This window comes from Phaenicophaeus curvirostris, chromosome 22 (genome assembly GCF_032191515.1).
Source record: "Phaenicophaeus curvirostris isolate KB17595 chromosome 22, BPBGC_Pcur_1.0, whole genome shotgun sequence".
NCBI classification, from domain to species: domain Eukaryota; kingdom Metazoa; phylum Chordata; class Aves; order Cuculiformes; family Cuculidae; genus Phaenicophaeus; species Phaenicophaeus curvirostris.
In genome coordinates, this window is record NC_091413.1 from 2,088,457 (window position 1) to 2,113,466 (window position 25,010).

At 40.3% G+C, this 25,010-nt stretch overlaps 1 protein-coding gene across 4 annotated transcripts in view; it reads left to right on the forward strand.

The window, feature by feature from the left end:
- The window catches only part of GNB1 (G protein subunit beta 1), a 41,805-nt gene that overhangs the window by 1,273 nt on the left and 15,522 nt on the right, over positions 1–25,010 (forward strand). For 2 of the 4 annotated variants that reach the window (XM_069874741.1, XM_069874738.1), the window contains exon 2: positions 18,739–18,790. The gene's annotated coding sequence lies outside the window, so the exon portion shown is untranslated. Of the gene's footprint in view, positions 1–124; positions 179–18,738; positions 18,791–21,122; positions 21,267–25,010 lie in introns of those variants that run through there. The other 2 variants (XM_069874739.1, XM_069874740.1) reach the window with 2 other exon arrangements.

A 25,010-nucleotide genomic window follows, 5' to 3' on the forward strand; every position in this document is an offset into this window, starting at 1 on the left:
ATTAGAATTACCCCGTCGTGGCTCTGCTAGCCGGGCTCGGGGTGTTTTCTCGGCACAAAAGGCGAGTTCGCCCCGCGATCCAGGCGGCCGAGGGGAGATCGGGATTGAAATTCCAGGAAAAGAGCCGCTGTAATGGTGGAAAACTGATTAACGAGGAGCCGTGGGTGAGGCGAGCAGGGTAAGAGCGCGGCCGGGGCTGGGAGGGCTGCGTTCCCTTTGCCATCCGACCCACCGGTGGCTTCAAATCCCCTATTTGTTGTTCCCCCGTGGATTCATTTTTGTGAGCCCGTAGCAGCCGGAGCGAGGATCATGGAGGGTGTTTGCTACAATAGAAAAATGGAGTTTTCCTTCCTCGGAAAGGCGGTTGAAAATATCCTTTCAAATCCCGTCTTGTATTAAAACGATTTCAGTATTTTTATTCGTACAAGGCACGTAGGGTTTTTAATTCGTAGCAAACGAGGTGTAAAGCCTGATACGTAAATATGAAAGAGGCGAGACGTTTGAGTAAAAAATATCGTGTCCAGAAGAGAACCAGAACCACGTAGAGGTTGTAAGACGTCAATTTATCATTCCTGAAGATGAACTGAAATTTTAATCGACGTGATATTTCATTATTCTCCACCAAAGTCCCAGCTGGGGTTCATTCTTTTAAATCCAGCATCCTCCCCAGGCTGGGGCTGCCACGTTATTCGGTTTTGTCTCCACGGCAGAAAATAGGAGGAAAGGGCTGTAAATCTAGGGCTTAAGCGATTATTGAACCAGCTTTTCGAGAGCAGTTGGCTCGACTTGGGAGAGGTGACTTAAGACAGAAAAATTTAACATTTTGCTGCTGTAAAATATCCCCCCCTAATCGTGAGAGATTTATCCCGTATTTTAAGCTGATCTGCTGAACGCCAGGATGTGGAGCAGGACAAAACGCTGCGAGCAAACCAAGAGGTGACATTAACATCCACATTTGTTCTAGACTCTAACGTATCCGAGCTTATTATTTTTTTTTTAGTCAACCCCCCGTCTTCAGGAGAGGAGAAAGAGAAGGGGCGATCGCAGAGCGGTTGTTTTGGTGGCTGCAGAGCAGGCAGGGTGTGTGTTTGATTTTCTTTTTTGCTGTGAATGAATGGATCCCTCTGTGCCTGGGCCCAAGAGCTGCAACAAGATGGCGTTTGCAGCAAGGCAGCTCTCGTTTTTCAACTCCTCCTCGCCACAGCTTTGCCAAACTGGATCTTAATTTCGTAATTGTCTTTTAGATTGATTTACTTTCTCGTCCTCTTCACTTTCTCTTTTATTCGGGGTGGGGGGAAGCATTTGGAAGATTGTTAAAAGGAATCTCTGGGTTTCTTTTTTTTTTTATTTCATTTTTTATGAGATAGGAACTGGGTGGGAGGAGTAAAGAGTTTTATTGAAACGTTCACACAGGCTCTTGCTGGAGAAAGGGGTGACATGATTTCCTTTTTCACCTTGCCTGCTTAGCACCGTCGCGATGCTTTTGGTTTTTAAGCCTGTTGCTGACAAACGGGGATTTAAAGGCAGAGCCCAGGGATCCAAAGAGGCTGCTGGGGCTGGGCTCTGCTGGCCAGGGAATCCTCAGACCCCAGGCAGGCAGTTCTGTTCCCTTGCTGTGATAAAGAAGGGCCTCCTGTCTGCTCCAGCACGCTCGCAGTTTGTGGAGGCTTTGAGAAAACGGCTTTGGACCCGGAATTATTGTCATTGCTCTAGGTAATTGTTCCTTTTAAGGGAAAGAAAAAGAAAGATTTGGAGTATTAAAGAAGTTAGGGAAATTAAAACAGTTCTGTGTCTGTGTGGTATTTTATTCAAAAATGAAATCATGAATTTCTAAAGCATTTTCTGTGTTTTTTCGTATTTTTTCAGTATAATGGACTTTCAGTTTGTAACTTTAATGATATTTCACTGTAGTGCCAAGATTTTTAACTAAATGAAATAGCTTGGTTAATATTTGATATACCAAATGCAGGTTTGAAATCACACGCTATCTAGCAAGAAAAAGAAGTGCTTGTTGTGTCTCCTGTATTCAAATGACCTCCAAACCTTTGGTAATATCAACCTTTTAAGTCCTGTTTATCTATGACTTAATGTATAATCTGTTGTTTGTTAGTTTACTGTAATAGCCCAGCTGTAGTTCACACAGAAGGAAGCTAGGAAGCAGAAGAGCTAATTTGCAGCTGGGGCTTGGTTTGGTCTTTTAAAGCAAAAAAACCAACCAATTTTACTTCTAGTATGTCAAGAACAATTTTTAAATTGAGAATACTTGGCCAATAAACTGTTGGTTCCATTTGATGGTACTTTTAAAGCGCTATTGAACTTGAAACTAGTTGTGCAGTGGTTTTGGCCTCTCAGTGCAGGATCAGAAAGCAGTGGGGTGAAGTGGGATTCCATTTTGGGTAAGATAAATTGCATTTTTTCCTTGTTTAGTCCTCGCAGCTGTCAGGTCAGTCTGTAGCCAGCATCCTACTGTGAAATCTTCGACAACGTGTAAAGGTAGGATTCCACAGTAAATCCTAGCAGAAGAGTTTTTAAATCGCCTCCGTACCTCATGGAAATCGGAAAATGTTGTATTCAGACTTAATGAGAATTCCTCTTGTGTGAGTAACCAATGAAGTTTTCTATAATTAGGAAGTGTGTAGAATTCTGAGTAGCGTTATTCTTGCCATCATCCAAGAATAAACACTCTTCAGCTATTAAACATTTTAAACCTAGAACAGTTACACTAATAGAATAAGAAAATCCTTCAATTAATGCAGTTACCTTTAGGATCCTTTAATTCTAGTGGAAATATCTGGGGTTTTTTTGTGTTTGTGGGATGCCTTTTCCTGAAATTGAGCAAGCTGCTGTTGGCTGCAGGGTGCAATAACTTCCTGGTGATTTGGAGGCCTGGGTTTGGTCATGTGGAAAACAGCCTCAACTGTTTCTTCTGACATGGTTACTTAGTTATGGTTTCTCAATCAGGGGGAAACAAGACACCAATTCATGTGAAACTGGTGCGGCTCTTGCAGGTTGGCTGGTACCTATTGCTGTAGCTCTTCAGGACATGGTACATTTAACCAGTGTTGTAGTTTTTGCAAGGAAAAGAATTGGAGTTGCTTGGTGTCTGGGAAGCCAGCGGTAGATTTGTCTTCTGGATGACTGGCTCAGCTCCTGTTTTAGTCAGTGAATTGGATTAAATTCTTACTGTCCATGGATTTTGGCTCTCAGCATTAGTGGATTGGTAATTGATATTCTCAATTTTAATATCCAGTTTTAGCCATATGGCGTACCGTATTGTTTCAAGGATTGCATTTAGCGCTAGCTTGTTACCAGCAAGCTGAACTGAGGAATCGTGCATTCCAGCGGTTGAATTATGCCTAGGTGAGTTGGCTTTGGAGCCTCTAATGCCTACGTTCTTGCCAGTTCTTTGGGTATTTTACTTTTTTACAGTATTTTACTGGTTATGTTGGGGGGAAAAAAATCTATAACCTTGAAATCAACCGCCTTTTGTTAATAAAACGCTTCCTAGCACGCGATTAAAGATAATTTTTTTTTAAGTGAGTCTCTTGATTGCCCAAAGTGCAGACTCAAAATGAAAAGAATACATATCCCATTCAAAATGTTTTTTTTCTCCCCACTGATAATGATGTATGAGCCAAGGTCGTGATAAAAAACAAAAATACCCCCAAGCCCCCATGTTTCTATTTAACATAGTATCTCGATTTATTATTTCTTCACAGGGTGTCCAGTGTGCTGGGGATTTTGTGTGCATGGATTTGTTTTTCACCAAACAGGAATGTATGCAGAATCCATAGATACTTGAGCCAACTGGTAGTTCAGCAGAACGTTAAGAGGTTTTTAAAAGCTTTGAGCTGGCCATGAACAGTACCTTTACATGAGATGCCAAAATAATCAATGTAAATTACTGGAGAAGTCTTCCTAGGACAAAAATATGGACACTTCAAAATAGGTTTTGAAGCAGACTACTGAATTTTTATTAAAACTAAGTAGAGAGAAAGGGGATGGTGGGCTGGTTTGAATAAAAATACGCATTTAGAAGACTTTTTGAGAACTTGAGGATCAGGTGTTCTTTACAATTAATATCTCGTAAGACTGTATTCACTTGTAGTAAACGCTTGTGTCCACACCATTTATTAGAGTGGTGTGAAATGTTTGATGGCTTTTTTAGTCTTTTGAAATGTAATGAAATATTTCTACTTGTCTGGAAGCCTGCAGTTGGAACCTTGAGTGTACTGGGTATGTGTTTGCTTGCCCAATATGCTCTTAGACACCAGGAATCTTCCTTGAACCCACCTAGAGCACAATGACATGACAATATTCATGCATGCATCTGGAAACGGCTAAGATACCATGTTTCTTGCTGTTTATCTCTTAAACTCAGTGCTGCTGAGGGTGCTGTAAGTAGATTCCTGCGTGATAATCTGTAAGTGTACGCCAGAACGTTTTTGAGGACATCATGGAAGTGTAATTTGTAGCAAGACTTGGAAATTATAACTTGAAATGCTGTCCAGAATTTTCAGCAATGGCCCAAACACCCAGCTTATTGGTTCTCAGAATTTTAAAATGGCAGAAAATAAGAATCCATACAAATTGTTACACATAGACTTGGTTATTGATGTTTAATTCATTGGAGGTTGAGGTGGGAATGGCAGGGCTCAGGAATAAATGCTTGAGAAAGCAGATACAAAGTAGTACTTTGGTTGTTTAGGTGTTGCCAGATTTCAGTCTTTTTGAAATCCAATACAAATAACTATGGCAGGTTTGAAATAGGGATGTTTTAGAAGATGTTGCAGATGTTCAGCAGACCTGGCTCTGGATGAATGAATAGGTTGCCCTCTGTCAGCCCTTCCATGCTAATTTATAGATTCATAGAATAGTTTGGGTTGGAAGGGACCTAAAAGCTCATCCAGTTCCATAGGCAGGGACACCTCCCACTGGATCCGGGGCTCCAAGCCCCATCCAACCTGGCCTTGAACCCCTCCGGGGATGGGGCAGCCACCACTGCTCTGGGCAACCTGTTCCAGTTCCTCATCACTCTCATAGTAAAGAAATTCCTGCTTATGTCCAGTCTAAATCTGCCCCTCTCCAGTTAATACCCTTTGCCCTTCATCCTATCACTCCAAACCTTGGTAAACGGTCCCTCCCCAGCTTTCTTGTAGCCCCTTCAGGTGTTGGAAGGTCACTATAAGGTCTCCTCGGACCTATAGCTAATGTTTATTTAGCGGGACTGAAGGATTAAAATTTGATTTTCCTGTGCTGTATCTGTTTTGGAATCCTAATAATGGGTAAGTGAATATGAGGCCGAAGACATGAAGAAGGTGTGAGGGAGCGTAAAGGAGGCAAGAAATAAGGCAGCTTTGTAATGGGCAGTGGTAAAGATTGAATCTTCAAATTATTTTCATAGGTAGTGTTTAGAACTTGATGAGGGGAAAATTAGTAGCAGATAATAAAGTGAAGAGAAAGAGCAATTAAAAATTTAGCTGCCTATTTAATGTGTAATGTAGTTAATTTCTATTAGTTTACATGGAACTACTTGATTAAAAATATGCATTTTCATTTGATTAAGTAGGATTTCAGCCTGTCAAATCACTAATTTCTAAAGGTTCTGTGTGTTGAAGAAATATCTTCTCTATGTTATAAGAATTAATTGAATTGTAGATGGCTAAATACTCTCTTCTGTGTGTTTCTACACTAAAACCAGGAAAGTTTGCCTGAAATTTCTTGCTAGTTATGTTTTTCGTGTTTTTTTCAGATGAGAATATTTTTGATGTCTTCTTGAAAACTGCAGTAATGCCTGCCAGCACTCCCAAAAAAAGAAAATATTAATTATCTGTAATTAGATGGATTAGATAATTTTTTGTATCTTTATGTAATATGGTCCTAGATTAAAAACTATGTTAAGATTTTTGTCACTATTTTCAGCTCTGTCTTTTTTTTTCTTCCCCTAGCAAAGGAGCGGGGGGGGGAAGTGAAAACAAAATACTTCTCTCTGGCAACTCCTGCATGTTTTCTGTCAAAGTGATGGTTATCAGCGGTGATTTCGCTTATCCGTATTAAAAAATCAAACTATATTGAGTATAGGGGACTAAATAAGATATTTTGCAAGGCTTTCTATGTGTCTTTCAGAAAGACAGACGCCCACAAAGTCGACATCACTGGCAGGGAAGCGATGCCTGACTTCCGTGGCTCGTTTCTTCTGTTACAGCAGGCTGGGTTACAGCAGCTGATGTCAGTTCTTTCCTTCCTTTGTAAAGAAGAAAAGAATTTCTGCTTAATTATTGTATGCGACTGTTAATTGTCTAAGATGTTAATAGTCTGCATCCTTATTTTCTTGCTGCTTTTCTGGCCTCCTTGCCTATCACGGGCTGGATCTAGGGAACCATCTTAGAGGGCTGCTCAGTAACACGTGCTTTCTGTTTCATCTTGATGGGTTTGCATCTACCAAAAGCTGTCGATAAACAGACGTTACCCAAAACCGTTTGCAACGCCATGAAGTTGATCAAGAAGATGAGCTGAGTGGGTTTTGTTTTAGTTTCGTGAAATGTTGAAACGAAATTCTGATGCTGCTGTGAATTTTAAAGACAAGAATTTTTAGCTGTGCGCTTTAATATTGCAGTTTAACCTCGCGGAGGCTGCAGAACCCCCGCCCAGTAGGAATGGTGGAGGCTTTCCTGTAAGGGCCTTCCCACTGGGGCCTCTGTGGTAACAGATTTCACTAGATTTTTTTTTAGCTGAAGGTTACTGAGCAGGCTCTTGAGCTTGCAAATGTTTTTGGAGACCGTGTGGTGTGCTTGTTTCTGTCCAGGTGTGCCTTGCAAGCTTCTGCCTGAGGTCTCGCTACCCTTTTGTTCCTGGTGGGGAATGGGGTTTTCTTCTGGAACTGGAAAAATAGAACTGCCCTTTTCAAACTGGAACGAACGCTGTGTAATTTGGGCTCTTGGAGGTAACAGAGAGATTTACCGAAACAATTGAGGGATGGGAGGTGGGTCAAAGCTCCAAGGTTAAAAGATACAGAAGGTGGCATGCAGAGATCTCAGAAGCTAATGATTAGTTATCTGCAGCAGTGAAATCTGTAAAGTCAGGCAGAAACGTTTGGTCTGTAATTGGCATTGGCCAGAAGCCCCCAGACTTCTTTCTTAGTTCGATATGTGCACAACACTAATATTTTCTACGACCTTTCTGGTGAAAACCAATGCAGTAAGTCTGTTTATGCTGTAAAGGAGAAGTTCTGTTCCATTTAAGTTAATTTTAATTGTTAGGCTGATACATCTTAGTTAACGCTGAGTGGTTCAAGGGATGTGTTCAACATAGCACTACTTAAATCTCAAACTAAAAAGTAGTAAACTTGCATTACGGTACATAAAATACCATGACTTATAACTGCATAATACAAAATTTAGTGTGTGTTTTGTTTCCAGTAAGTGAAGCAATAGTGCTCAACAAAGCAGGCCTATGCGTGCCTCAAGATGCTGAGAAGAAATCCGTTTATGGTCCTCTTGGATTTTTCCTGTTTAGTTCCCAAAGCTATTTCCTTCAGCTAGCCTGACTGATGTGTTTGAAGAGTTGCAGTGGTAGTTTTTTCTGTTTGTCTAGAAAAACAAAGTAGATGTGATAGTCTGCTGAAACCTTTGGTACTCAAAATAAGATTATGCTGTGCTAATTAAAGAGCTCTCTTTGTTGGAACATATGTTTGATATTCCTGTGGCACATTCTTTGTGAAGTGGTAAAATAATGAAGATACACTGCTGTCTGTTTAACAAAGGTGTTGTCTGTGCAAAGATCAAGAACGGTTCGCTTGATGCTTATGGCAATTAAATTGTGCTTCAGGTTACCAAGTCCTGGGTTTCACCACAAGTTGTCTGATATTATCTGGCTTGTGCCTGGAAACTGCAGAAGTTAATATCCAGTACTTTGGGTAAAAGACTGTGTAACACCTAAAGAAAATGAAACAATATTGAGCAGGAACCATTAAATAGATTTAAAATATTGACAAATAGTGTGTATCTAACGGACACTTGAGAAGCTGGGGAAATGGTTTTTTTTAAGAATGAAAACTCAAAATGTCATAGAAACTTTTACAGTGAAGTCAGATTGGTTGGTTCAACTTGCTTTCTTCCTTTAATTTTGGCCTTACAGACAATAGGTGAAGCTTCAGTGTTTCAGGAAATACCTTAGTTTGCCCTACAAAGAGATTCGAGGCTGATTTATGGGGGAGGTGGAACTTGTGCAGAACCTGCATTTGGGGTGTTAATATCTGGGCATGGCAGTTCACAGGTGTCTGAGTATCTGATTATTCCAAGGCTCTTGTTAGCTTGAATTTGATGTACCACAAAATCGGGGTATCCAAGCTTCGACTACGTAATGATTTAATAAAGAAAAATATGTATCCTTATAATGAAATGGAGTACAGATCTTGCAGAAAAGGAGAGAATGTCTTTAAACCACTATAAACTGAGAAACTTTGAAAAGAGAATTAAGATCTACCAAATATTTTTTAAACTTTAGGCGAAAGTCCTTAAATGCGAGAAGATGCTCTGTAATTTTCGTGTTTGCTTCCATTCTGACTCTTCTCTCTTACCTTTAGTTCATATTAGAAGCTGGAACTCATGCTAAATCAGGCATTGGAAATTCCACTTTTTATTTGCTAACCTGTGGATCAAACATAAAGCATTTGAATGGGTTTTCTTGGGAAAAGATGGGATGTCAAGTTGTATCACCTAGGTAGCAGTGACTACCTATTTACCTGAATAGAGAATTTAAGATTTAATTCATTTGGATTTGATTTCTCAGTCTAATTTATCCAGTAGTTTATTTTTTTTGTTCCAAATCCTTGCTGTTGTGAATTAAACTCAGAAGGCTCGCTCTGTGGAAGCCAGTTATTGCTGCCCTCTGTCACAAAATGTGGCACAGACATCTGCTATTCCGCAGCTGCCTTGCCGGTTCCCAACACAGCGTGTTAAGGAAACCAAGATGGGCCCAGAGTTTATTACCATGCGCTGCGCTGCACAACTGTGACAGCTCGGCTCCTGGTTAATGAGCAGCTCGGCTCTTATGGAAGATGAAAGAGCTTATAAAAGCAAGCTGAGGTGGAAGCTGGAGCTGGAAACAACTATGTTTTTCCCAAGTCAGAATCCTTAACATCCTGTGTAAGGAGGAAGCAGCTTGTCTTCAAAGCTCTCTCCCCTTCTGTTTTAAAGGACCAAGCTCATCTATTGTCTACTGCAGTTAGGGTGTTTTCTGTTTTAAAACCAAACTCTAAACCACTGTTCCTTCAAAACCTCACGTAGTTTTGTGCAGTACTGTTCAGGGGCTCCAAATAAACATGAGGCAGTGCTGGTGTACTCGGGGTGTGCAGAGGATCAAGGAAATCAGTGAAGAACTGTAATAGTTGCTGCTGGCTTTGTTCAACGGACTTGGCTTTTTTTTTTTTTTTTTGCTTGGTTTTCACATTTTTTTCCTGTGAAATAGATCAAATTCTCTTTGAATGTTTTAATTTTCTTCCAAGTTCATTCCCACCCTGACTCCTAACCTAGTCGTGCTTTGCTTGCTGTTTCTTTTCTTATATTTTCGTCTTGTATTTTGATCACCTAACCAGATGCACCCTATCTAGAGGAATACAACTGCGACTTAAAGGCTAATGCCAGGAATTTTAAGAGGCTTAAAGCAGTACTATGGAAAGAAGAACGTCCAAGGGTGAAAGCAAGTATTTCCTGCTGTACCTTTGTGCTCTCTGTTCCGATACTGTCCCTGGCTTGTACTTGAAGTTTACCTTTTGTATCAGCATTAAGTCTTGTTGCATTGTCTGTTCCCAATCACCACTTCTCAGTCTGTCAACCTTTCTTTTCTTGTTTCTGCTCTTCTGTCCCCCAGCTTATTTTGTATCAGCAGTACATATCAACATACAGCAATTGCTGAGAGAGATCAGTGAGCTCCTGGAGGATATAAATCACTGCTATCAAAACTAGTGGAACTGCTTGCACGTTGGTTAAAGATGGGTTATGTTGATTGCAGGGCTAGAGAACAAAGTATTGCCCAGTCTGTTCTGGGTAAAAGCACTAGAGAAGTCATGCCGTGTTTTAATCTGAGTATGCTTTTATCTGCTATGTGCATGTAATGTTTTGTTGTTTTTAAGGTCCATTGAAATACTTCTGATCTTCAGGCTGGTGCTAGAAAGTGGTTATTTTGTGATTTTAGCTTAACTTCTTTCTAACTCCCCTCTGTTCATCTCTTAATGCAGATCAGTGTTCTATCTGAACACCCAAATTCTTATTTCAATGAAATAAATGTATTCTTTTATTAATTAGCTGAAGCTTGGATAAGATCTTTAACACAACTGTAAAGAATGATCATCTTTTGGATGATCTCTCTGGCCTGTTTTGTACAGTCTGTGTAGCAGAGGCACAAAGAGAGCGGACTGACTGTTCCAAGGGCTCAACTGCCAGAGCTACTGAGGCAGGATGCAATGGTGGTTATGGTCAGGAGGAAGTTATCGAGTCTTGTCCAGCCCATCTCTAACACAGGCCACCTCTGTTGCTGCTATTGGCTTTTTAAATTATTATTGGTTTTATTTGCATGAAAGATTAATGCAGTAAAGCTTGCTTGCTTTCTCAGAGTCATTCTAAATCGGAGCAGAAAGAAGAGTGTTACTGAATTACTCATTCAGGATTCAGCCCTAAAGTGAAAGGCGGTTTGGATGGAGTTCTTGATCTGTAAAGTAAAGCACCGTTCAGGTTTGATAGAATATAAATTATCTTGTTGCTTCTGGAAACCTGATGTGTTTTTCCTTAGTGCTTTGAGGGCCTTAGTGCAGTGAGACGTGTGAGCCTGTGAGCATCTCAAAGTCTGCGCCTACATGCATGGATGAGGGGGATGCTTTTCAGAAATAAAACTGTCCATAGAGGACCACCTTATATCTGTGAATGTCTCCCTTAGCTCAGGAATAAGGGTATGTTAATTCAACTGGCAATTTCTTCTAATTTTAAATGGTGTGACTTTAAGGGATGTGGAAAGCAGTATTGCTAAATGTGGCATTCTGAAAGTTAGTTGTATTTTTTAAACGGGTGTAAGCAGGAAGCAGCTGATTCTCCTTTGACTCAGTTGACTCTTTGTGGCATATCTAGAATGAGATGGATGATTCAGCTTCTGTTGATAAAATAGTTGAACTGAAATTTATGGAAATATATAATAACAGGAATTTCTGCTGGTTTTTCTGGACTTACACATGTACACAGTCTTGCTGGTTTTTTTTAGTTAGTATTTTTCATGTCTAATTTTGCTATTTTTGTTTCTGGTTTTTGTATTGTAAAGAAGTGATCACATAGCTCATTTCCTTCTCTAATATAATAAATATTGTAGTGAAGATCTCGATGTACCTACTGATGTCACTGGAATGGTAATATCTGAAATAATACAAGATTCTGAGCATGCTGTGCTAGGCACCTCTTGGGAGTTGGATGGGGAGGGCTTGAGCAGAAAGTCATCTCGGCAGAGAAATATATCGATCTGCGTGAGGGCTTCTTGGACATGTTTAAATTACAGAAAATAACTAAAGATCTATTGGAAAATTGGTAGACCCAAAAACCCCCCAGTCTTTGGAAATTCCATATGAATCGTGTTTCCCAGTTGGATTGCTATGTGCTGTAGGAACGCTCTAAAATTGTCGACTATGAGCTTGGTTTGATGCCTGAATAAATGTATTTTGAATGTTAACTTTTACTAAAAAGAAAGGAGAAGGTGTGTTTAGGTGTGTAATATGTTTACATTTGCTCTGTTATGATTCTGGCACCTCTTTGTCACGCGGGGATGATGTGTGAACTGGCCCTACAGCAGTTTGCTTCCATTTCCAGCTTGTAGGAGAAAATGTGCTATTTATAGCTGGCATCCTGAACCACCCTAAACCTGCTGCCTGTAGACTCAGCTGATCTAGAGAAGAGATTACCTATTTTCTGAAAAGACGAAGTCGTGATCCTGTGGCATTGCTTTAGATCCCCTGGAGAAGAAATAATGAATTTCATAGTTTGTTTCTGGGTTTGCATTATTTTGACTTCTCTGCAAACACATTGCTGAGAACACTTCACACCAGGCAACCTTTCTACCTCTGACTGATTTGTGCTGTAGTTTTATCCTTGTGTTTTTCCTTTTTTGCCTCCTTAACATGAAATTTTTTGTTTTTAAATCTGGGAGGAACAATGTTATCTTTGATTCTATGATTCTAATAATAGATCAGTAATAATTAATTCTATGATTTTGATTAGATGGTATCTAATGATTCTATGATCTGGATAAATGTCACAAAGCCCTATTGATTCATATTAGTGGACATGAAAAAGTAACTAAAACCTTCTGATCTGTCTCTAGTAAAGTGCAATGTATTTGGCTGGTGGTTTTAGCCTAGTAAGACCTAGTTTTAGTTCCTGCAGCTCTTGAACAGCTGTGTGTTACTGAGAAGGTGTTTGGGTCAAGCAATATTTGGTTATGTATTCTTACTTTTGTAGCTACTTCTCTGCTCATGGCAATAATGTTACTTCTAAATAGTGAAAAATATGGTCTGTGTGAGTATCAAAGTATGGCTGCAATATCCCTGTTGTCCATGTGCTCTGCCTAGTTTAGGTAAACGGGGATTTCTGTTCACAAATTAAGGGAGAATGCCAGTAAAAAACTGGAGGTTAATGATAAGAAGGAAGCAACGTAAGATGACAGTTGAGTAAGAAAGAACTGCTTGGTTACTGTAAGGCTCTGCAGATAGAAGCATCGAGTAATAAATGCTTAGTCATTTCTGTGTTGGTTAATTAATACCAGTGCGTTCTCCTTCAGTGCTGCCTGGGTTTTGTTTTTCAGTCTGCAGGGAGATGTATAGTTGCATGGGACAGCAAAACTGCTTGGGTTTGTGTAAAGGGATACTTTATTAAGTGGCAATTTTCAGTGACTGATAAATGCAGCTAGGAATTTATGCACCGGCAGGTTCTGAGCTCTCCTGACTTCCTGTGGGGTGTGTTTGTATTTGTAAGATCAGGAAAGGAGGCAGCCAAAACCATCACTGGCCAGTTTGATCAAACTGATGGAGTTTATTGACAGATGTGTTGCTCTCAGAAGGAGTAATTGCATATCGAGAACTTTGAACAAAGGAATAAACCTGGAGCTGTGGCTTTTGACATTCTTAATAAATAGAAGTTTGTTGAGAACTGATGCTGACTATCAGTAATTTTTGTTCTTACAGTAAGTTAACTTCCTATGCCGCCGTGTCTCAGGGAGTGTTAGAATGCTCTTCAATGTGAATTTCTTTTGGAGCAAGGCAGAAAAGAAGATACGCGGTTAGGAAAAGCTTTTAGCTTGGGTCACTAAAGTAGCAACAGTTATTAATATTCATGAGCTACTTCAAAGTCTTCCTAAGACCCCTCTTCTCAAAGTGTGATTTTAAGCATTTGGCTTTAGGCATCTGTTAAACTTGTAATAATCAGTTATTTTTTTACAGAAATTCTCTGCTGTACCTAGAATTAAGGCTTTTTTTTAATAGTGTGCATTGCCTGTGGATGCATTTGGAGAGGATTAATGAGTGACCTGTCACAGGCCAGGTTTTTGTGCTTAAACACTGCATCAGTACGATTTTCTTTAGATGTAGGTCATGGGATTAGCATCAGGAAATGTGAGTATTTTGGCAACACAGGGCTGCTGTCTGCCATGAGGACAGCTTGAGTTTGTTCACTGTCGGTGGCAGCAGGAGACGGGCCACTGCCCTGCTGAGCTGGCTATTGCCAACGTCTGTCCCTGCCATGATCTCAAGCCTTGCTGTCTGCTGGTTAGTGTTCTGTTTAGAGAAAGCAGTAAACTATCCAAAAGGGTTTTATTGTTAAACACAGGGAGCGATGAGTCCTCAGGTCTTGAAAATCTAGGCATGGAAGCAAAAGCTGATGGGTTATTCGTGTATAGCTCAAGTTTGGTGGCTGGCAGTAGCTGTTGTGTTGCTTTACTGTGGGGTAGGAACCTCTGGCATTCTGAGGCATCTGCTCATAGATGTTAACTGTTGTGTGAATTGTTCTTACTCCAACACTTTTGGAGGAGACAAAAATGCAGTTTCTCTGATTCTAATTCAAAGCTAAAATGAAGCCTAGCACTCAAGAATTGAGCTATAGGTAATAATGAAGCATTAGTAAAATAGGTTCATTTAGTTATAGTTGGTTTTAGCTTGTGTAATTATTATTTTGTATGTGCACACTACTTTGAAAATGGAAATTTGTCAGCTCTTTAACCAGCTAATGCAACTGTTGCATAATAAGCATTAACACTTATTGACCGGTTATTCGCTTGTTTTGTGTGCACTTCACACCAATATGGGAAAAGGCTCACTGAGCACAGTGACTGCTTCAGGTGGGAACGGGGTGGTTCTCCAGCACCAGAAGCATCCAATGCCTCCCATGGAAAGCTCAGCCGTGCTGGTCTTTGGCTACAGGAGTGTTTATGGTAACTCTTTGAAGGAGTTGTACAATTTGGCATTGTCCCTGCTAGGGTAATCTGTTGTGCAAACCTGCTAGTGAGGTACTGCTTGCTTTTCAAAGCTTCTGCTTGGAAATTATAGACGCAGCAGATGATTCCCAGAAAGAAGACATCAAATAAATGAGAAGAGGTTGTATCCGTTCACTTGAGCATATTTAGATTTATGAATCTGTAATTATTTTCTATGTCTACAGGCTGTCCTTCAAAGCTGCTCTTGTAGGAGGTGACAGCAAAGACTGGGCTTTCTGGGATTCAGATCTGTACTCAACAAGGAAAGTCTGAACTAGAATTAACTCTTGGAGGAGTTAATGCAGGGACCAAAACATCCTTCAAGTTTCCAGCTGTCTGGTAGAGCTGTTTATGCTGATGGTTAGGATGAAGCCATCAAACAGGATAAGGATTTTTGGGAGGGATACAGAATAGTCTTGAAACATAGCTTTAAATTTCAGGCTTCTAATTACTGTTGCCTGGTGGCATAATTGGAATTTCTTGTTGTTAGCAGTAATTTGGAAAGGTCATGTAATCTCTCAGACATCAAGATGCTGTTCTGTGATAATAATCAGCTATGGAGACTGTAAGAAATAATTTTAATAAACTAACTTGCAATTCCTAGTTTCACAGACGTTGCCTCTCCCCTGTAGTTGATAGGTTAGAGCGGAGAGAAGTGTTTGGTACCTGAACAGAACTGTCTGTGTGCTATATTAGTGACTGCCTGCCTACATCCAGCTGTCCTTGCTTGGGAGTAGGATGAATCCTGCTCGGATGGGTGTGCATTGATAAGGAAGATACACCAGCACAGCAAAGTAACCTCATTTGATATTTGTTGATTTACTTTAATAATAATATTGATGTTTGCTAGTAGGTTTCTAGTTTTGTTTGTGTTTTGGGTTTTTTTTCCCCTCCAGTGAATCATCTCTTGTTGAATCCTTCGGATGAAACAACCTTCTGTGCCACGTTTGCAGGAGGATGTGTTGTGCAGGAAATCTTTAAAATTCAAGTGGTGGAATGGCTGTGGAAACTAGTTTTTACTAGTATGATTGAGATCTGTTTTAAACTGTCATAGAATCATAGAATGGTTTGGGTTGGAAGGGACCTTAAAGCCCATCCAGTTCCACCCCTGCCATGGGCAGGGACACCTCCCACTGGATCAGGGGCTCCAAGCCCCATCCAGCCTGGCCTTGAACCCCTCCAGGGATGGGGAAACCTGTTCTAGTGCCTCAGCACTCTCATCATGAAGAAATATGTCGATAAAGCCACTCAAAATACACACCTATTCAGAAGACTGCACACGTTAATAAAATCCCCTTGAGCCTTCTTGGGGCTAAATAGATCTCAGCCTTTCCTCGTGTGAGAGTTGCTCTGAATTCTTGAGGACGTTTGTGGCCCTTCACTGGACTCTCTCCAGTTGTTTCATGTTCAGTTTGCAGTCAGCCAGGACCCTGAAAACATGCAGACATGTCCCATGTCCTGAGCCAAACCCTTGGCGGGCAGGTGTCCTGTCCCGTGTGCCGTGCTGTGCCCAACATTGCACCAGGTTGTACACGACCCGATGGGGTGTGTTAAGAAGCTGGAATGCTTTTGCTGCAGTTCAAATATTGGCCTTTGGCACCTTGTCAGTATAAGTGTCTTAAGGAGGTGTGCAGGTGGAATTGGCATCCAGAATATTTAGGATTTAAGTCTCATTGAATCCATAGTTCAAGAAAAAAAAATGTGTTTACACAGCTAATAGCTTTGGAGAAGGCTCCAGTGAATGTATTTAATCTTCTTAAGAAGTTGCTTAGAGGGATGTTCAGATTTGCTGTGATGTTAAAGTAAAATACCTTTAAATGCTTTCACTGCTCTTCAAAGACCCTTTTTTTCCTGCTTTCTCTTTTCTTCCCTGCTTTCCTAAACTCATGAAACAAGTTGTAGTCTCTTCTGTGGAAGAGTGGTCTTCGAGTAAAGGCTTGTGTTGTGGTGGGTTTGGAGCTGAGATGGATTTTTAGGCTAGGCTGTCACCTCATAACTCTTTCAGTATCTTCAGATTAAAAAAAAAAAGATGATTGGGCTACAGCAGTTAGTGCCTGCAGTAGGGGAGATTTACTCAGAATTTATGCTGCTTTTCAACTCTGGAGTTACTCTACTGTTTTTTTACTCCCAAACTGCTGTGCTCCTTCACCTGGAGCAGAAAACTGTGGGATTGTGGGAACACCCACCATGTGTGGGGCTGGCTTGCCTCTGGGTGCTTTGGTGGAAGGGTTTATCCACTTGAATGATGCTTTAGGTATTCTAGGGTACTTTTTGTTCTCTCCTGTTTTAGAAACCCCAATTCTTGATGTTGAGAACCTCAAGCCCTCAGCTACGTGGGATTCTGAGGCCTCATGAGGGCGGAGTGAATGAAGCTGGTCGCAAGATCTGTTTGGTTGCTGAACCTGCACTGTGGGGCTGTGAAGGAGCTGGCCTGTAATTTTCATATTGCTTTAACTAGGCTACGTTTTAGCAAAAAAATGGGAGCTTGTGGCAATGCAGATATTTTTTTTCTTAAATAGCTTGTGTACTCTTGCTCTAAAATGAGCTCCATCTTCAATGTAGAACTGAAAATACCTCAGTCTCAAGGATTGCGTTCCACAGGCATCCCAGGATACTTTCATATGCCTAGCTGAAAACTTCACTTTGTTTTAAAAAATGAACTAAACTTTGCTGTTATGATTCTTTACTCTCCTTGCAGGCTGGTTAAAGTAGCTTTCATAGAATCACCAGGTTGGAAGAGACCCATCGGATCATCATGTCCAACCATTCCTATCAAAAAATTATTTTTGTTTTTCCTTTTTTGCAGAAGGCATATGAAATCTGCAGCACCTCTTCTACATTAATGAGGGTGCAGCACCGGACACTAATGGTGTGTGGTTTGGCCTTTGCTGTTGTGTATTCCGTGTGCTGTTAGTAGTCCAGCGTAATTTTACTGGTAATCCTCTCAAAATTTCACTAGATTTCATTGTCTCTGCTTTGTAGGCAAAATGTTCTGTCAAGACCTCTGAAAGCTGGACACAGTTGGTCCATTTTCAGAACTTTAAATGGCCACGTCATGTGTTTGTGTCTGGGGGGGAAGGAGTTTGGCCTCTAAGTGTGAGTTACTGTTTTATGTCTGCAAGTGCGTTGCTCTGGCAGTAACAAAACTGCTTACACTGGGATGGTTTCATAATCACAGCATTAAACCGTTCATCTATAAATGAGCTTGGCTGAGGATGACCCATATCCTAAGTAGCTTAACCTCCATACCCGACACTGAAGTGGTTTGTAAATTTTCCAGCTAATAGTGAACTGTAAGAGCAGAAAGACACATTACGTGTGAGCATTTGTTTAAACTGTAGGAAGCTGTAGGTTGGCCTTCTGATTTTAAGATTATTTTGCTTCGGTAGGTTCTTGCTTTGTGCTTAGAACAATCTTCCACTGTCTGGATGCAGCAGCTTTGAAGATGGGCTCTCAGGTGTCCGTGGGCACCATCCACAGCCCTTGTCTTGATTGTGATGGGGACAGAGCACGGGTGTTTTGGATGCAGAGGAGGCTGTCGGTGTTACAAATCCAGGGGTGAACTGAAATTATTGCTTTGTGCTGCTTGAGGAAAAAATGTTCTTTCTCAATTTGCTCCAAAGCAGATTTGTGTGTCGAATCTTTACTGCGAGCATGTGTTACTCTGTGTGTCAACTCTTACTTTTTTTGCTTTAGTGATGAGAAGTTGTAACCTTCCTAGAATAATGTTGTTCTCTCACTCGAGCTCATTAGTAGGAGGTTTATGTAATTTCTTTTGATGAAATAGATATCTCGATATTTAACCGTGCTTAGAAAGCAAGTGTGGCCCAGGAACAGCATTGGGCAGAAAGAATCTGAGTGCTTGAAACATGCAGACTGGGGGGGGAGTGTGCTTTGTAATGCAGTGAAAATTAGTCTGAATGATAAAATGTTGTGTTACCATCCTAAACTTTTCTATAGTATGGACTTCTGTGTCACTGGGGGAGGAGAATTAATGATCTGAGGATTGCAAGGACTTTCTTGGAAAAAGAATGTTAAAAGCTTCTTGACATGAGCAAGTCCTTTGGTTATGAGATTATTATTAAAGCAGTGCTCATTTTTTTTTTTGTGAAACTGGCTGTTTAAGTTAGCTAACACAGAAGTCTGCTTTGATACTAATTTAATTTCTGCTACATTTTTAGATAAATTGGTGTTATTTCTTGATAACCATACTAATTGTGATTTTGTGCTTTTTTTCAGAATTTACATGTTTGACAGCAGAAGTTGGCTTTCTACTGTAGTGAGAGAAAATGTAAGTGGAGAAATAGTGATTTCTTTTTTTCAAGTGGTTGACAAACCAATACTGTGTTTTAAAGGTGGCTAACATAAGGTTTGTAGCTGTTATTCTGTGCAAGCCTATGGTCCCTGTTTTCTGCTTTAGCATGTGCATTCTTATGTCAACAGGAAGGATTTTAAAATGGCCAGGAAACCTGCTAAATAATAGATGTTAGTGCCTGCCTTCTTTCAGAAATGGAACTAGCAAAGCAGAGGGAGACCACAGATGAAACTGTTTCATCTCAGTGGGGCAGGGAGTGAATAGTTCTTCTCTCATGAATGAAAAATTACTGATCCACCACATTTGGCAAAATTTCTTTGAGCAAAATGGCTCTTGCCTGAATGGGTTTTTTTAGAGTGTGTCAGTGTTATTTAAACAGAACCCGAAAGCTTCAGAGTTTGTTCTGTGTAATCTTAATTATTATTAATTTTCTTGGAACAGCAAAACTTTCATCACCTTCCAGACTGTAACTTCAAGTGTTTCTGCCTCTTGGTCTGTAAGGACCATTCCCAGTCAGCCATCTGTTCTGTAGAAACTATTTCCCCAGTTAAATTAGTTACTTTTGACACCATGATATTTAGTTGCTTTTCAAAAGCCAAGCAGCAAGCCAGCCCTGTCTCTTTCTCTAAGCAAAACCCTGAGGTGCTCTCTAGTTGGTCACTTTGGTCAGCCTTGGGCAACTGAAACTGGACATGGTGTTCCCATTGTAGACAAATTCAGTAGCATTATGATATTTTCAGTATTTTCCATCGTATTTTCTATATACCCTTCTGTTTGAGCTATCCAGTGCATTCTCTACAGGGTGTTTTTACCCTTCAAATAAAGTTTGTATCGCAGAAGCTTACATGGTTCTGTACATCTCTTATATTGTCTTCCTGTGTATCTTTTCTATGATTCCTATCTTCCGAAATTATCTGTATCGTATCTGGAGATGTGTGTCCTTCAGAATCAGAAGGCACTCCTGAATTTTTGTATCATCCGTTTTGGGTCATGCAAATGGCAGAGAAAGCACCTTGAATTTGTTCCACAAGCAATTCTGATCATTCTTACTGTGTTTTCTATTGAATAAAAGTCAAATAGGAATCAATATGTACTTCTGATTAAATAACAAAACTACCCTCAGCTTTTCAAAGCCAATAGGGTGTCAAAACATTGGAACTAACAGTGGATTGTGTATAATTCCTTTGTCATTGTGAAAATGTACAAGCTGCTGTGCATGTTGCTAATAGGATTTATGGTATCTAATAGATTAGCACGGCTTCGTTTAATCAGATGACCCGCTATGAGACTGTCTGGTAGGCGTAACATGAACTTGTTATTAAGGCTGTAAGGTTTTGGCTCTGGTTTTGCAAATAACGTGTTTTGCTCTTCTTCTGGCTGTTTCATAAGCGATATGTATTAGCAGGGAAGATGTTGGAGGAACGATACAGAACAACCTGTTTGTTTGGCTGAAGGGTGATTTGACTAACCATAAGAAATTACTGTACTTGGGTAATACTTTACAATATAAATCAAAATCCTCAGTGTTACCAGTCTTTGCATCAACAGTGGCTCGGTGGGATTACTTTACCTTTTGGTAGTAATAATGCATGGTAAAAATATCTTGTAGCAAAGAAAGTTTGGCCATCAAGGGCTTAAAGGTCTAAGTATTTAACTTAATGATAAATGTGACTTCAAATCTGTGTTCTTTTTAATCTGTGGCGTTTCTTCACAAGACAGGCATTTAGGAGAGGATGGAAGACTCCATCCTTTTTTATTCTTCAATGTGAGGAAATGAAACGATTAAGTGTTTAGTAAGCATTGCCTCATTGCTGTTACTGAGTAGTTTTAGAGAGGAATTGTATTTAACCCAGGAATATGTGTTTAGATGAGTTGTATTTGCTCTTCCTGTTTCTCTTATTATGTAAGCGAGCATCAATCTACATATATAACAGCATTAAACCAAGGGGTTCTGTACCTGGACTTGATTGGGTCAAGAGTTTGAACTCTGGAAAGGACATTGAAGTTGTAACAATGAAATGAGTGGATTTGATTTCTTCCTTAGCCTTTGAATTTTTCTGTCATCCTTTTGACATGGTTGAATTGCGAAGTTTTATCATATATAGAAAGTAACAAATTAGGTGAATTCAATACTTGATTTTTCTGTGTGGGGAACAGAGGAATAAATTGGTTCTTCTCTGGGTAACTTCTAAGAAGAGATTAGTGACTTGGGTCATTGGAGTAGTGAGGAACAGTAAACTGCCTTGCAAATACGCATATTGTTGTCCCTAGCAAGAAGAGAATTATCTACAAGGTATGCTTGTCAACAAGATTAGGGGGCATTAGGCTTAGAGCAGAGACACTTAAGCACTTCAGCCTCTGGAAAGGTCTAGAGTGAGTTCAGCAAAGTGAATGTGCTACTCTTGAGAAGTCTGCCTTCAAGAGCACAGTAACATATTCAAAAGAAAGTGAGGTAAGCGTGAGTTTGGCTGCTACTTATTTCTTCACAGCTATGGTGATAATTTGGATAAAAGGACTGTGAAACTTGCATAGTGACTTCTTGCATGAGGTTTGCTTGGTTTAGGAAATCAGTAACTTCTTTCTAAGCTCTCAAAGTGGAAGCATCATCCATATCAAGCTTACAGTTTCTCCTAGAGCCTGCTTTTAACGTGGGGTTAAACGCCGTTAGAACATGCTGAGAAACAAAAAATACATTATTACATGATAGTCAGTTGTGCTAGTTTGCGATAAGCATAGATCATACATTGAACAGTCTCCGCTTGTTACTTCTGCGTCTGTAGTAGGAATAAATCTTTATTGCAATTTCCCATGTATCGGAAGGGTGAACAGATAAAATATTTGTTTTCCCATACATTTTCCTGACCTTACCCGTTGTTCTTGCTCTTTTAACGGTTTTTTTAAATGCTATATAGTAGTACACACTGATTTACAGCACAACTGGAAAGCGCACAAGAGGATGGAACCGTTTTTCCTCCATGGATCTCATATTTCTGCCATAAATTTAATTGCCTAAGACTTAGCGTAAAAGAACTAGAGGAATCGCCAAGTTGGTTGGCTGGCTGTCCCATAAATTTTACAGTCTGCTTCAGAGAACTCTTATATTTTAATGCCCTTGGCTTCAGTAGGAATTTTGTTTCCTGAGCGTTAGCAAGTTCAGTCATGTTGGCAGGAATTGGAACTTCCTGTTGATGTTGAAACAACAAAGACTGCAGAGGGGATGTGAAGATCTGGTTTAAACAACTCCTATGGATGCTGTCAGAAACGCAGCTCCGAGTCTGGAGCTGCTTGGAATGCATACGGGCTAATTTGTAACTCAAGAAGTATATCCAGCTTATCATATGGAGATATGATAGTGGAGATGGGGAAGACATCGAGGGTTGTATGCGTTCAGTTACTGTTGTGCAGCGCATCACAGAATCATAAAATAGTTTGGGTTGGAAGGGACCTTAAATATCATCCAGTTTCAACCTCCCTGCTGTGGTCAGGAACACGTCCCACTAGATCAGATCCTATTGAATAGGAGTCCTGCCTTGCAAGTGGCTGAAGGCCAAGATTGATAGAAGTCGCTTTTACCATAGTAGTTAAGTTCCTTGAACTCCTTGCTGCCTGTGATAAAGGAGATGGTACCTTGCGCGTAGGTGTAAAGGTTTCTGTAGTGTTGGTAAACCATTTTGAAGTTGTTCATTAAAAGTAAGCTTGCCTTGAAATGTTGGTGAGAGACTGTCTTGGTGTGGAGCTCACAAATAAAAGTTTAGGCGCTCGGCTCCTGCAGGCAGGACAGGTTACGTATGTGCTGTCTGACTGGCTCTGATAAAGCGTGTTTATGAAATGATGCCGAGGGCTGGGTTCCCTTGCTGCATTCAGTTAATTCTCACAAGCTGGGAGGGAGTTTGGGTTCTGCCCCTGCATAAAATGGGACTTGGAAGAGAATGGAGGCAAAGTGCCGAGGCAGAGTGCAATCTTGAATTTGATGTGAGAGTCTGTTCTGTAATAAATCGATGCTGTATAACAGTTACTGTGCGAGACCTGATGGAAGCTTCGTTTGTGTGAACCCAACATGTACGTGCTGGTTAAACTGTGAGATCCCATGGGCTGGGCCGTGTGCCTTGGGTCCCTCCAGCTGTTTATGTGGCTGCGTCTGTGTCACCGCAGAGGACTCGGCACCACTGGGTGCTTCCTCTGGCACCGTCATTCGCTTCTGCATGCGCTACATTGAGTGATAAAGCACAAGCATGGAATAAGCTTGTATGATTTGTTTTAAACTCGCTGCATGTAAATAATCCAGAATGAAATTATAAGTTCAGTTTCTGTGAAGTGAACTTTCTCTGTATGACCTTTCCTAGGATTAGTGTTCATCTCCTTGGGCCTCATCCCGTTACCTACAAAGAAGTTTTGTTTCATGTAAACCTAAGTGAATTCTATTGCCCAGTTCTGGTAGAACTACATTGGTGCTATTTTAAGCTGCGTGTTGCAGGAGAGCATCTCTGCTTTGACTGACATGGGATTATTCATCCTCTTAATAAAGCTGCATGTAAATCTTCAATGTAGTTACCTGTGACTCTGCAGCTGGAATTCTGGTGTCCTAAATCCTTATCTTAATCTCATCATTGAGTTGCTGTGACCTTGAGCAAAACGCTTAAGTTTTGGATAGTAATTTCATTCTCGGCAACAGCAATGATAGCATCTCTAAATTCTTTGTACTCTGCCTGGAAAGGTTGGTATTCGCTTAGCGGGAAATAGGCTTATATATTAACTTAGAGAATGGCAGAAGTAGAACTGGATATCTAAAAGCTAAAAGATCTGAACACTTGTGGTTTATTCTTACGAACAGTCTTTCTGGTTTCTTAGTGCCTTTCTGATGAGAGTAGTGCTTATTATCACAGTGTGTGTGAACCACACAGGAGCTGGGGGACTGTGTGCTGCAGACTGCAGGGAGACCCAGCCCCAGAGTGCTTTGTCTTCAGTGCAGAATGATCAAAACATCTTGAGAAACAGAAGAGAGCTCAAAAGAGACAAAGGTGGATATAGGATAGTAAAACACTCTTGATGGGTTTTGTCTTAACTGGATTTTGGACTAAGCTGAACAAGCAATCTTAAAGGTGCTTAAAGATGACCCTGAAACCAGGAAAGAGAAAGAGGAGACCCAATTTCACAACGAAGTGAAAGGAAACTGTGTGAATGGAGGGTTTTAGATAAAAGTAAACTGAAATTCCTTTTCTAAAGTATGTTGGGTTTCAGAGAAGAGTATCAATTGTAAATGATGATAGGACAAGATCTGATGTTTGTTCCTTGAGGTCTTTGGTTTGGAAGGAAGCAGCCACTATGGAGAGAGCTCTGAGATAAGTCTGGTTATGTGGGATAGCAATGTTTAAGGAATGTTCAAGTCTTAACTCTTTTGACAGCGATGTTTGCCCTGCTGCTTTAATTTGCTTTTCTCTGTTACTATGACTGGATACCAAGTTGGAAGTTATTCTCATCTGTCTCCTTGGGAAGAGCTTTAGGAGCAAAACAAAACTCACATCCTTGCAGAGATAAATAAGCTGATTAAATCTTAGCAGAATAATATGTAAAGCTGCTAGCAAAGCATTTGCTTTATTCAATAGTAAAGGGTCAATTCTAGCTAATAAAATGTTCTAAAACCACATTACAAGTGTTTTATTTATAAATTCTGGGTATCCTACGTAGCATTTGAAAATGAAGCCAATAATATTGTTCTGCAATAAAAGATAAAACGTCATCAACACATTTCTTCAGCAGCTTGTAGTGGGGTCAAGCTGCACAGACCTTAAAACAAAGGTTAAGATCAGCTGAGTTTTCAGTGTGGAGATACCAGTGAAAACAGCAACAATACCTTCCTGGAACAGTGACTTTTACAGATAAGTTGTATGCTTAATGGAAAATATTGACGTGTTTATTATACTGGAAAACTGCCCAATGGCTGAGGAGGTCTACAGGCAGTAGTCAAGGGTGGTCACCAAGAGTTGTTTTATTGAGCCTCTCTCGCTGGTTACAGAGTACAGCAGAGGGCTATGTGTTAGCAATTCAGTGCTTATTGATGTAGGAAAGTGGAGTTTAGAGGGGGAAATGTCTATTTGCAGTGCTGTCTCCAACCACTCCCTTCAACTTAACATTCAAAAAACACTGATTTTATTCTGATGCTACGTTAATGTTAGAATCCATTCTGGAGATCAGGGAG